Source organism: Nicotiana tabacum, chromosome 13 (assembly GCF_000715075.1).
Source record: "Nicotiana tabacum cultivar K326 chromosome 13, ASM71507v2, whole genome shotgun sequence".
NCBI classification, from domain to species: domain Eukaryota; kingdom Viridiplantae; phylum Streptophyta; class Magnoliopsida; order Solanales; family Solanaceae; genus Nicotiana; species Nicotiana tabacum.
In genome coordinates, this window is record NC_134092.1 from 15,236,731 (window position 1) to 15,249,584 (window position 12,854).

Below are 12,854 nucleotides of genomic sequence, written 5' to 3' on the forward strand. Positions count from 1 at the left end.
CGGATTTTTATGAAAAATTAGCATTTTCTTATGGAATTAATTCCAATAAATTTTATTGACTGAAACGAATTATTTGTGACTAGATTCGAGGCATTCGGAGGCCGATTTGCGAAGCAAAGGCATAGCAGAGTAAAGAATTTCACGCTCTGAGGTAAGTAACAGTTTTAAATCTGGTCCTGAGGGTATTAAACCCCAGATTTTGGTATCATGTGATTATTTTGGAGGTGACGCACATGCTAGGTGACGGGCGAGTGGGCGTGCACCGAGGAGATTGTGACTTGGTCTGTCCCGGGAAACTGTAAAGTTGAATAATTTGTTGTTAGCTATATGATCTCTATGTGTTGATAAAATTTGACTGTAAATCATGTTAGAAATCATGCTTAGGTTATGTGATTATACTGTTGGGACCCACAGAGTTCGTGTACTTGTTGAATTGCCTGCTAAATGCTATATGTACTCAGTCTTAGTTTTTACTTGCACATTTTATCTCAGTCTCTATATTATTATTGATACATCATATCATTGTTGTTGGGCTAATTTCATGATTAATGAGAGCCCGAGAGACTGGAGAGATTTATGACTGAGAGAGGCCGAGGGCCTGATTGTGAGATATTGATATCTTAGCACGTGAGTTATCCGTGCAGCACGTGAGTTGGCCGTGCAGCACGTGAGTTGGCCGTGCGGATCTAGATATTTATATTATAGCACATGAGTTGTCCGTGCAGATTATAGCGTTTGGGCTGTAGGAGCCCCTCCGGAGTCTGTACACCCCCAGTGAATGCGGGTACCCATTGAGAGTGAGTGATGAGGGTTGGGAGCCCAGGGAGTGATGAGGGCTGGAAGCCTAGTGAGTGATTGTTGTCGTAAGAGATTGTACTTGATTTCCATTTGTTGTTGCACTTAGTTGCTATCTATCATTATTGTGAAATCTCTGAAAGATTTTGATATACGGATTACATGAACAGGAACTGTATAAAAATTGATTTGACATTAAACTGCCAGATTTGATAGCATGTCTATTCTTTGCTGGAATTACTGGAAATGAACCATAACTGTGTAGCTCGTTACTATCTTCGGTTCCTTATTTATTATTGTTACTTGCTGAGTTGGTTGTACTCATACTATACTCTGCACTTCGTGTGTAGATCCAGGTGTTCTTGGACATAGCGGGTGTTGATTCTTTCACATAGTTGATTTTTCGGAGATTCTGAGGTAGTTGGCATGTTTCGCAGACCTTGCCTCTCCTTCCATATCTCCTTATTTACTATATTTGGTCTCAGACTGTTACGGACCGTAATTTTCAGACTTATATTCATAATTAGATGCTCGTGTACTCAGTGACACTAGGTTTTTGGAGTGGTTGTATCGGTAATTGTAAGATTTGTGGATGTTATTTAAATATTATATTTTCAGACTTGAAAGAAGTTATGGTTCATTGAGATTTCGGCTTGCCTAGTATTGAGATAGGCGCCATCACGACTGGTTAAAAGTTTGGGTCGTGACACTTAAGTAAAGGGATTACCTCTTGGTGGAAGAATCTAACTTTTTCTCTTTTTGGTGTTCTTGAAGATTCATCCCATTTTCTATGAATTTGATCCATAATAATATTAGTATTATCACTAAATGATGTTATATAATCACCCTTGTACTAAAATAACTTATCTTGAAGTGTATCCATGGTGGAAGAGCTCCTCCTTCTCTCTAGAAATCCATTCCAAGATGAAGAACTAACCCATTCTCTCTCTAAACCCACGTTTTCAGCTCTTAAAATGACCCTTGAAGCTATTGGATTTGCCTACGCAATGCTGCGTAGGTTATGCAAGACTCGCATAGCTGTTTTTCCACCCTTTAGTACAAATGTCATATCTTCTTGTAGAAATCTCCAAATGATAAATGGTTTGAAGCACTAAAAACTAGACACATAGACCTCTCTTTTCATAGGTTATACACCATATAACTCTTCATATCGTGAGAGTTATTCTCATTTGACGTTAGGTCTTGTGAGAACTCACTTGAAACTTTACCCCATCATAAAATTTTCAACTTGACTTAGCTTTAGGGCTCTTCTTAGACCATAAACTATTCTTAATGCACCTCATACATATATTATTATTATTATAAACTGATTTTATTCAAATTATCAGTCTTGTTCATACCCGAATTAATATAATTAGCATCCGCCAATCTTCTTAATGGTCTTAAAACTCTTCGAAATTTTCCGGGGTGTTACACTATTGATATTGTCAGGGCGGAGGGATAAGGGTGGCTATTATTATGGAGTGACACGGGTGACTATAGGAGAGATAAGCGTGGCTATTATCAGGGATGATATGTGATGATGTTGGATTTTTGTGTTGGTGAGTTTTACATGATGTTGTGATTTTTCTTGTGTTTACTTTTATCTCTTGTGCAACTTGTCTTGTTATTTCGGTAAACTTGATAATAGTATGATTTATGTTAAAATTGTGAGCATGTGGCTATTGCCGGGCGGTTTATATTATTGGCACGTGAGTTGTCCGTGCGGTTATGAAAGAAAGAAATATGGGCATGAGGTGCCGAGACATTATAATGATTTTATTATTGGCACATGAGTTGTCCGTGCGATTATGAAAGAAATATTGGCACGAGGTGCGGGGAAAATATGATGATTTTAGTATTGGCACGTGAGTTGTCCGTGCAGTTATGAAAGAAATATGGGCACGAGGTGCCGGAAAAATATTATAATTTTATTATTGGCACATGAGTTGTTCGTGCGGTTGTGATAGAAATATGGGCACGAGGTGTCGTGGAAATATGAAAGTGGGCTGAGACCTGTAATTTTTATGATTATGAAATGAGGTGTCACATGTTAACTTTTATTTGAAATAATTATATTCGAAAGATATTTACTTGAAAGAATTATATTCGAAAGATATTTACTTGAAAGAATTATATTCGAAAGATATTTACTTGAAAGAATTATATTTGAAAGATATTTATTTGAAAGAATTATATTCGTAAGATATTTATTTAAAGGAAGTATATTCGGGATATATTTGTAGGAAGTGGTGTACTCATACTACACTTCTGCATATTTTTTTGTAGAGCTAGGTGCTGGAGATATTGGACTCGAGCAGAGTTAGTGTGTTGATCGCAAGGATTCAAGGTAAAGCTGCTTGGTCGTCGCAGTCCCTTTGAGTCTTTTCATTTTATTGTACTGTCAATTATTATTCGAACAGTATAGTATATTCGATCCTTGAGATCATTTTATGTATTCAGTTAGAGTTTTTGACTCCGTATTACCAGTCTTGGGTGGTTGTTTGAATATTTCCGCTATTAGTTTTGACACTTGTATTGAATTCAAAAACAAATGACTTGAATTGCTATTATGATCGGCTTACTTAGTCTTAGAGACTAATTGTCATCACGACGCCTATTTTGGGTCGTGACAATAATAATATTGAGCATAATTTTCAAGAATATATAATGTATATTATAATATATCTTTATTTTGAATAAATATTTTTTATATTACGTGAATCGATATATATTATAACACTTTTATTTTTTTTCCTTCTCACTTGTGTAAATAAATTTTTGAGTTTTTGTTGTTAATATTAAGAGTATTAATACGAACAAATTGTTCTTATATTTCTTTTTACTATGATCAATATTTTATTCTTCCAATATTATATATGCTTAAATACTATTTTTCTATTTTAAATTTATAAATAAAATTTATTTATTATATAGGTTAGTCTATAATATAACTAAAAAAAGAAAACAAATCATAATATTAAGAAGTTAAAAAAAGAAGAAGACAAAAGTTGATAATTTAGAGAGTAAAATAGGTATTTGACAATTAAAGTTTGAGAAATCTAGTTGAGTGATCTTCTGAGTACTATAGGCATAATTAATTAACTTTGCTATTACAAATAAAAGAAAGATGACTTTTGTAGATAATTCTGGATAGTCGAGTGACCATTTGAAAAATGGACTCTATATAACAGTTATGCCTCAATCTGAAACTGTAACGACCCGACCGGTCGTTTTGAGTATTTTAACCACCTTTCTCCATTTACTACTCAAATTGGGCTTTACAGTTATTGTGTGACTTTTCGGGGCAATTGGTTCGGATCTAGTGAGATTTTGGAATGAATTGGAATACTTAGTTTCAAGGTTTAAAGCTTAAGTTAAAATAGTGACCAGATATCGACTTATATGTAAACGACCTCGAAATTTAATTCTGATGATTCCAAATAGCTCCGTATGGTGATTTTGGGCTTAGGAGCGTGTCCGAAAAATTATTTGGAGGTCCGTAGTGGAATTAGGCTTGAAATGCCAAAAGTTGAATTTTTGGAAAGTTTGACCGGGGGGTTGACTTTTTGATATCGAGGTCGGAATCCGATTCTGGAAATTGGAATAGCTTCGTTATGTCATTTACGACTTGTGTGCAAAATTTGAAGTCATTTCGGATAGATTTGATGTATTTCGGCACAAGATATAGAATTTGAAAGTTCAAAGTTCATAAGGCTTGAATTGAGGTGCGATTCATAGTTTTAGCATTGTTTGATGTGATTCGAGGCTTCAACTAAGTTCGTATGATGTTTTAGGACTTATTGGTATATTTGGTTGAGGTCCCGAGGGGCTCGGGTGAGTTTCGGGGTGGTTTCGGACTATTTCTAGGCCATTTTTAGTTGCTGGTTTCTGCCTACAGAGGTGTGCATCGCGATCGCGAACATTTGGTCGCGTTCGCGAAGAGCAAACAGCAGTTTGGAACCTTGTGAATCGCGATCGCGGAAGCTCTTTCACGATCGCGTAGAACAAAATCTCTATTGCACTAAATCGATTTTGGAAGCTTATATCTCGCAATCTATACGAAATTTGGAGATGATCCAAAAATGAAAGTTGTAGCCCTTGATGTCTAGTTTTCGGAAATGTATTTTGGAGTTGTCTACAAAAAGTTATGGTAGATATACTATAGGCTGTCCGGGAAGAGTTTGAAAATCTCTGTTGCACAGGGATGACTTTGGAAGATTATATCTAGAAATATGTAAGGAATGGGGACATGAAAAACAAATGAAAGTTATAGCCCTTAGTGTCTAATTTTCATAAAGGTAAACCATTTTAAATTTAGAGTTTTGTACAAAACGTTATGACCATTATACTAGAGGTTGTCTGGAAGTGCTGGAAATTTGTTCTTCGCGATCGCGAAAGGCAAATTTTGGGCTGAAAACTTTTGTGCTTCACGATCGCGAAGAGTAAATGCCTGGACAGAAGATATATTTTGAGGTTTCGGCCATTTTAACACATTTGGAGCTATGGAACTCGGATTGAAGCGATATTTGAGGCAATTTTCACCATATGGATTGGGGTAAGTGATTCTAACTCGGTTTTGGTTAAAGTACATGAACCTATTATTGTTTTTATTAACAAATTAGTATTTTGGGTTGAAAATAGTAGAAATATTCATAGACTTTAATTGAGGATTTGAAGGCCGAGTTGTGGTCGAATTTGAGTAATTTTGGTATGGTTGGACTCGTGGTTGAATGGGGGTTCGGATTTTGTAAGTTTTATCGGATTCCAAGACGTGGGCCACACGGGTGATTTTTGGGGCGTAATTTCAGATTTTTGGAAAATATTATTATTTTGATATGGAATTAATTCCTATAATTTTTGTGAGCTGAATCAAATTAATTGTGACTAGATTCGAGCCGTTTGGAAGTTGATACGCGCAGAATGGAATTTCTGGAGCATTGCTTAGCTTGCTCGACATTGGATTTGGCTTGTTCGAGGTAAGTAACTCTTCTAATCTTGGAGATGAGGGTATGAACTCTGAATATATGTATTATTTGAATTGTTGGGAGGTGACGCACATGCTAGGTGACGGGCGTGTGAGCGTGCACTATAGAAATTGTGACATAATTGTTTCTGTGTAACTTTGTAGTTAAATAATCTTGGCATTTTCCATGCGATTTTATGAGTTAAAGTAATTGAGCTGAAAAGCATATTAAAAATCATGTTGAGGCTATGTGCCAGTATTATTGGGACCCACAGAGGTCATATTGCTGTGAATTATTGGTTATGTTGAAAATTCATACTCAGGCGTATGGATCCAGATATTTATATTATGGCACGTGCGTTGTCCGTGCAACACATGAGTTGTCCGTGCTTATAGTGCTTGGGCTGTAGGAGCCCCTCATAAGTCTGTATACACCCCCAGTGAGCGCAGTCGACTATAAATAGGGATCGGGCTGCACGCTGTAGCAGGTATTGTATAGCGCTGAGTGATTGAGTATGATAAACATAGTGAGAGAGAATGCCAGACAGTGAGATGGAGTACTCTGACAGTGTGAGTACATGAGTACAATCTCTGATATACATTGCATTGACATGCACACATGACATATATGCATAGAGATGTGTTTTCCTCATGCTGTACGGTATCACATTATTCATGATTTCTCACACATATTGACAGATGGGCATAGTGATGCATTTATTTTACATTAGTTATCTGGAAAGAAAATGAGACTTTTTATTTATTATTGAAAGGATTTTAGAAAAATATTACTGTTTTCAAACTTATTCATATTTTTGGTAACTTCGGTAAGCGATTTGGGGTTTTTCACTGATGTACTTGAAAGGCAGAACTATTTTCAGAAGTCATGATTTAGCTGAGCATTTATTCTTTGAGTTACTTCTGGTATTACTTGTTTAATATTGTTATGAACTATTGTTGGTTATGGAAGTTGGACTCTGACCTTGGTACAAGCTCGTCACTACTTTCAACCTAAGGCTAGGTTTGTTACTTACTCAGTACATGGGGTCAGTTGTACTAATACTACACTTCTGCACATTGCGTGTAGATATTGGCTGTCGTTGTTGCTGTGTTCGATGGTTGCCGGATTTGAAGATATACCTGTGTTCCTGTTGTAGCTGCCTCTTGTTCAGGGTAGCCTTAGATTTATAAAAGCTCTGTTTATGTATTATTCAAACAGACTATGTATTTATTTCATTTCCGCTTTGTATACTCTATTCTTAGAAGCTCATGATTTGTACTACTAGTTCTTGGGGAAAAGTATTGGTTTTAGATATTTTCTTTTAATTAATTTCATTGAAATTAGATATTTGGTAATTGGCTTACCTAATGGGTTGGGTTAGGTGCCATCACGACTAGTTGGATTTTGGGTCGTGACAAGGTGGTATCAGAGCTCTAGGATTCATAGGTTCTACAAGTCATGAGCAAGTGTCTAGTAGAGTCCTGCAGATCGGTATGATGACGTCCATACTTATCTTCGAGAGGGTACAGGGCATTTATGATATATACTTCCCATCTTTCTTTCCTTATCGTGCGGGGTTGATTCAGCTTGGGACATAACTCTTTTAATTCCTTCCACGTATTTGTATGCGCACATGAGCGCTCGGTATCAGCTATGCATCGTCGACTTGTGATTCCATGAATGAAGTTCGAGATGAGTATTTTGTGTTTTGGTGATGGGCCAGTCTGGAGCACTTGAGGCCGGGGTTAGACCGCAGCTTAGGCTCGGTAGTTTCTGTTGTGAGAACTTGTACATTTGGACTCGTATATCCGGTAATATCCCTACGAGTGGAATTTATGGCTCGATGAGTGGTGGAATGGCCTTATGATGGATATGATGTGACCGTGGGATGTGTTAAGACGATTTGAATGTGACGAGAAGTGTTTCCTTGAAATGTAAAGAAATGGCCATTGGGTGCTTGATTTTCGTTTTAATGTGACGTACAGTCTCGAGTATGAATGTTTTGAAGGATCTTTCATATTGTTAAATTTTGGGGTAAATTAAATTCTCATGTCTGAGTAATGAGTTTGGACTCAGATTGACTAAGTGATTGCATAGTAATTGTGACTGCAAAAAGATATAACAAGATGCCAATTTGAGGCTAGGGAGGTGGGTTATCTCCTGGAGAGTAATCTACGTAGGTGTGTTCCTTATATGTGAGTGGAGAGTTACTTTTCCGCCAGCAAGGCGTATGTGTGGAGATTTGAATTTGAATCTGGCTTAGAAAGTTGATTTGAGTGTCAAGAGATGATTGCGAGCTTAGCAGATGATTTGGGGTATTTTTATGGTTGGCGTTATATGAGCTTGAGAAGAATTTTTTATTGAACTGGCGAAAGTATTAGGGCAGTAGTAGAGTATGGATATTGTGAGTTATGAAGTGTTTAAATTTATGGCTTTGAGCCAAGTTGGGGAGCCTGCTGCAGACGGGTTAATTTCATTGGTTATATATTAAATTTTAGTTTTGGTCTGAGGCATACTTGTGGATTAGTTATGACTTGCAGAGATGGAGTTCGAGAATGACTTGAGTAAACGAATTCTTGGATACGGGTTATATTGTACTTTATGAGTATGTGAAAATCATGGGATGAGTGAGTTGTTATTTTCAAAATATGTAGTACGCACGGAGTATGAATTTGATTGGGGGTATTAAAGTAGAGTTACTTCTATGAGTGTTGTTGTGCTAATGGGGCACGTGTCTTTTGACCCATTTGGGCGGTGCAATTAGATTTGAGCAAAGTGGGTGACTCTCGAGAAAATTCTTGTGGGTTTGAGAATTTTATATAGCAATTGAGAATTTCTCTGGACTTGTGTATGGATAAAATTTGAGATTTACACTGGATGGTGCCTGGACTTGTGGAAATTCTGTATGACTATGGATTCTATGTTGTAATATAGGGAGGGTGAGGAGAACAATTTCAAATTCACATAAGGTATTTTCAGAGCGAGTGTTACAATTGTGGTATTTTTGAAGGTGCTTAAGAAGAATACAGCTGCTTATGGGTCGTAGGGCATTGTGGTTCTATGCTAAGGTTTGTGGGGGGAGTTGTGGTTAAAGATTGTGGTGTTTTAGCAAGGAGAAATATCAATTTCAAGACAAATTCGGAAGGGACTTGGAGAAATAGGACAACTTGGTAGTAAGTTGGATCAGTATGGTAATGGATATGATCGGTTCTTTGAGTGCTTATGGTGTGGGGGGTTTTCTACAAGTGCTTTGTGGCAATACTTTTGGGTTTGGTGACCTACGTGGCTTGGTTGAGTTAGAGAGATTAAATTTGATGGAATCAGAAATAGTGATTCGTGTGTTCTATGGATTTGGAGACTGGGAGTTCTCAGGAGCAGATTGTTTTGTAGTGTTGGACTATGAAGTTGTGACCGAAGCGAGTCAGATGATATGATGTATTATGAATCAGTCGCGGTGAAATTTTGGAGGGTTATTTATCCATTGTGTTGACGAGAATTGATTTGGGGTCCATAGGTAGTCCCAATTAAGATGTGTATTCTACACCAAGCCGGAATGGTTGGCTCCATACTGATATTGTTGAGGGATGTGTCATCCGATTGATGTTGAACTTATCCGTGTTCTGAAATGATCTGTGAGTTACTCCTTTATGCTATGAGGAGTTGTGATTCATTGGTTATGTGCACAGATGGTGCGGTTCTATTTAAGTTTTATACTGGAATTTGAGAATATTTGGGTATTGCATGAGCGATTGCGTAATGGTTATGTTCTTTCAGGTTTTGTGTGGCATTTTTGTCCTTTGCCTCTCTGTGGTTATTGATTTTGAGCGGGGTGGCTTGAGGTATATATTATGGACCAGCGTTTGGATGGGGTCACGCATTGCAGCAGAGTTATGTTAAGGTATGAACCTTATGTTAGAATCGGGTGATGGTTCTATGGTGTATGATGAATTTTCAGCGTTTCGTTGTGGCGGTATTTGTTAATCTGGCAGGGCAGTTCTCTCATTTGAGTCATTTTCCAGGACTGGATACATTTGAATTGTTGTTTATTGGTGCACGGATTGCATAGGATGTGGCTCTGAGTTAAATTGGTGCGGTATGTCTATGGAACAGTTGTTTTTAGTAATAAAAGGTCATTGGACCTAGAATGGGTAGTATCAGGTTTGATTTCGGTATATTCGGGAGTATAATATTGAGAGTCGGCTCAAAAGGTGATTATGGTTCTGGTTGGGGCAAGAGAGCTCTGTGACTTGTTGATCTGATAAGTGGTTTTGAAATTTCACATGTTTCTTTTTTATCAACAGTGTACGAAGGTTTTGGGATGAGGTTTGGTTCGATATGGGTTTAATACTAGTATTTGGTTAGTTTTGGAGTAGTCACTGTGGTCAGGAATGGTGCTATGAGCATGCGAGTCGTGTAATATGTTAGGTGATTATGTCCATGGTTATGATTATGGTTATGGCTTGATACAGCTGGTTCAAACTCATACAGGGTGTAAATGTAAGATTCGTGTCTTGAAAGAAATTCTAAAGGTTGGAAATTAAATTCCAAGGCTTATGGGCTAAAGTTAACTCAATGATTTCAGTTGAATTGTATTGTCAAGCTCATATGGAATAGGGTGATGTGGGTTCACCCCCGAGTACATGTGTGGTAAGATGGAACAGTGATTTGATGGCTTGGAAACAACTCTTGGCACGTTCGAGGATGAACGTATGTTTAAGTGGGGGAGAATGTAACAACTCGACCGGTCATTTTGAGTATTTCAACCCCGTTTCCATATTTACTACTAAAATTGGGATTTACAGTTGTTGTGTGACTTGCCAAGGCAATTGGTTCAGGTCCGGTGAGGTTTTGGAATAAATTGGAACACTTAGTTCCAAGGTTTAAAGCTTAAGTTAAAATAGTGACCGGATGTCGACTTATATGTAAACGACCTCGGAATTTAGTTCTGATGATTCCAATAGCTCCGTATGGTGATTTTAGACTAAGGAGCGTGTCCGAAAAATTATTTGGAGGTCCGTAGTGGAATTAGGCTTGAAATGCCGAAAGTTGAATTTTTGGGAAGTTTGACCGGGGAGTTGACTTTTTGATATCGAGGTCGGAATCCGATTCTGGAAATTGGAATAGCTTCGTTATGTCATTTATGACTTGTGTGCAAAATTTAATGTCATTCCGGATTGATTTGATGTATTTCGTCACAAAATATAGAATTTGAAAGTTCAAAGTTCATTAGGCATGAATTGAGGTGCGATTCGTAGTTTTAGCATTGTTTAATGTGATTTGAGGCTTCGAATAAGTTCGCATGATATTTTAGGACTTGTTGGTATATTTGGTTGAGGCCCCGAGGGGCTCGGGTGAATTTCGGGGTGATTTCGGACCATTTCTAAGCCATTTTTAGTTGCTGGTTTCTGCCTACAGAGGTGTGCATCGCGATCGCGAACATTTGGTCGCGTTCGCGAAGAGCAAACAGCAGTTTGGAACCTTGTGAATCGTGATCGCGGAAGCTCTTTCGCGATCGCATAGAACAAAATCTCTGTTGCGCTGACCCGAATTTGGAAGCTTATATCTCGCAATCTATATGGAATTTAGAGATAATCCAAAAGTAAAAGTTGTAGCCCTTGATGTCTAGTTTTCGTAAATGTTAATCATTTCTCATTTGGAGTTGTATACAAAGATTTATGGTAGATATACCATAGGTTGTCCGGGAAGAGGTTGGAAATCTCTGTTGCACATGGCTGACTTTGGAAGATTATATCTAGCAATCTGTAAGGAATGGGGAGATGAAAAACAAATGAAAGTTATAGCCTTGATGTCTAATTTTCAGAAAGTTAAACCATTTGAAATTTAGAGTTTTGTACAAAACGTTATGACCATTATATTAGAGGTTGTCTAGAAGTGCTGGGAATTTGTTTTTCGCGATCGCGAAAGGCAAATTTTGGGCTGAAAATTTTTGTGCTTCGCGATCGCGAAGAGTAAATGCCTAGACAGAAGATATATTTTGAGGTTTCGGCCATTTTAACATATTTGGAGCTATGGAGCTCTGATTGAAACGATATTTGAGGCGATTTTCACCATATGGAATGGAGTAAGTGATTCTAACTCGGTTTTGGTTAAATTACACGAATCTATTATTATTTTTATCAATAAATTAGTGTTTTGGGTTGAAATTAGTAGAAAAATTCATAGACTTTAATTGAGGATTTGAAGGCCGAGTTGTAGTCGGATTTGAGTAATTTTGGTATGGTCGGACTCATGTTTGAATGGGGGTTCGAATTTTGTGAGTTTTATCGGATTCCGAGACGTGAGCCCCACAGGTAATTTTTGGGGCGTAATTTCGAATTTTTGAAAAAAAAAATAGTATTTTGATATGGAATTAATTCCTATAATTTTTGTGAGCTAAATCAAATTAATTGTGACTAGATTCGAGCCGTTTGGAAGTTGATACGCGCAGAATAGAATTTCTGGAGCATTGCTTAGCTTGCTCGACATTGGATTTGGCTTGTTCGAGGTAAGTAACTCTTCTAATCTTTGAGCTGAGGGTATGAACCCTGAATATATGTATTATGTAAATTGTTGGAAGGGGACGCACATGCTAGGTGACGGGCATGTTGGCGTGCACTATAGAAATTGTGACATAATTGTTTCTATGGAATTTTGTAGTTAAATAATCTTGGCATTTTCCATGCGGTTTTATGAGTTAAAGTAATTGAGCTGAAAAGCATATTAAAAATCATGTTGAGGCTATGTGCCAGTATTATTGGAACCCACAGAGGTCATATTGCTGTGAATTATTGGTTATGTTGAAAATTCATACTTAGTCATATTCATTTCATTGCATATCATATCTCAGTCTCTGTTGTTATTTATTGATACATCATATCATCATTTTTGGGCTATTCTCATGACATTGTGAGCCCGTGAGAGAGAGACTGCAGAGATTGATGACTGAGAGAGGCCGAGGGCCTAATTGTGAGGATATTTTTGGGATCGGGCTACACGCCGCAGCAGGCCATATTGGCTTTATATATATTATTACTATTATATGGATCGGGACTGCCCGCCTGCAGTAGGCCTTATTGGCGTATTATTGCACGT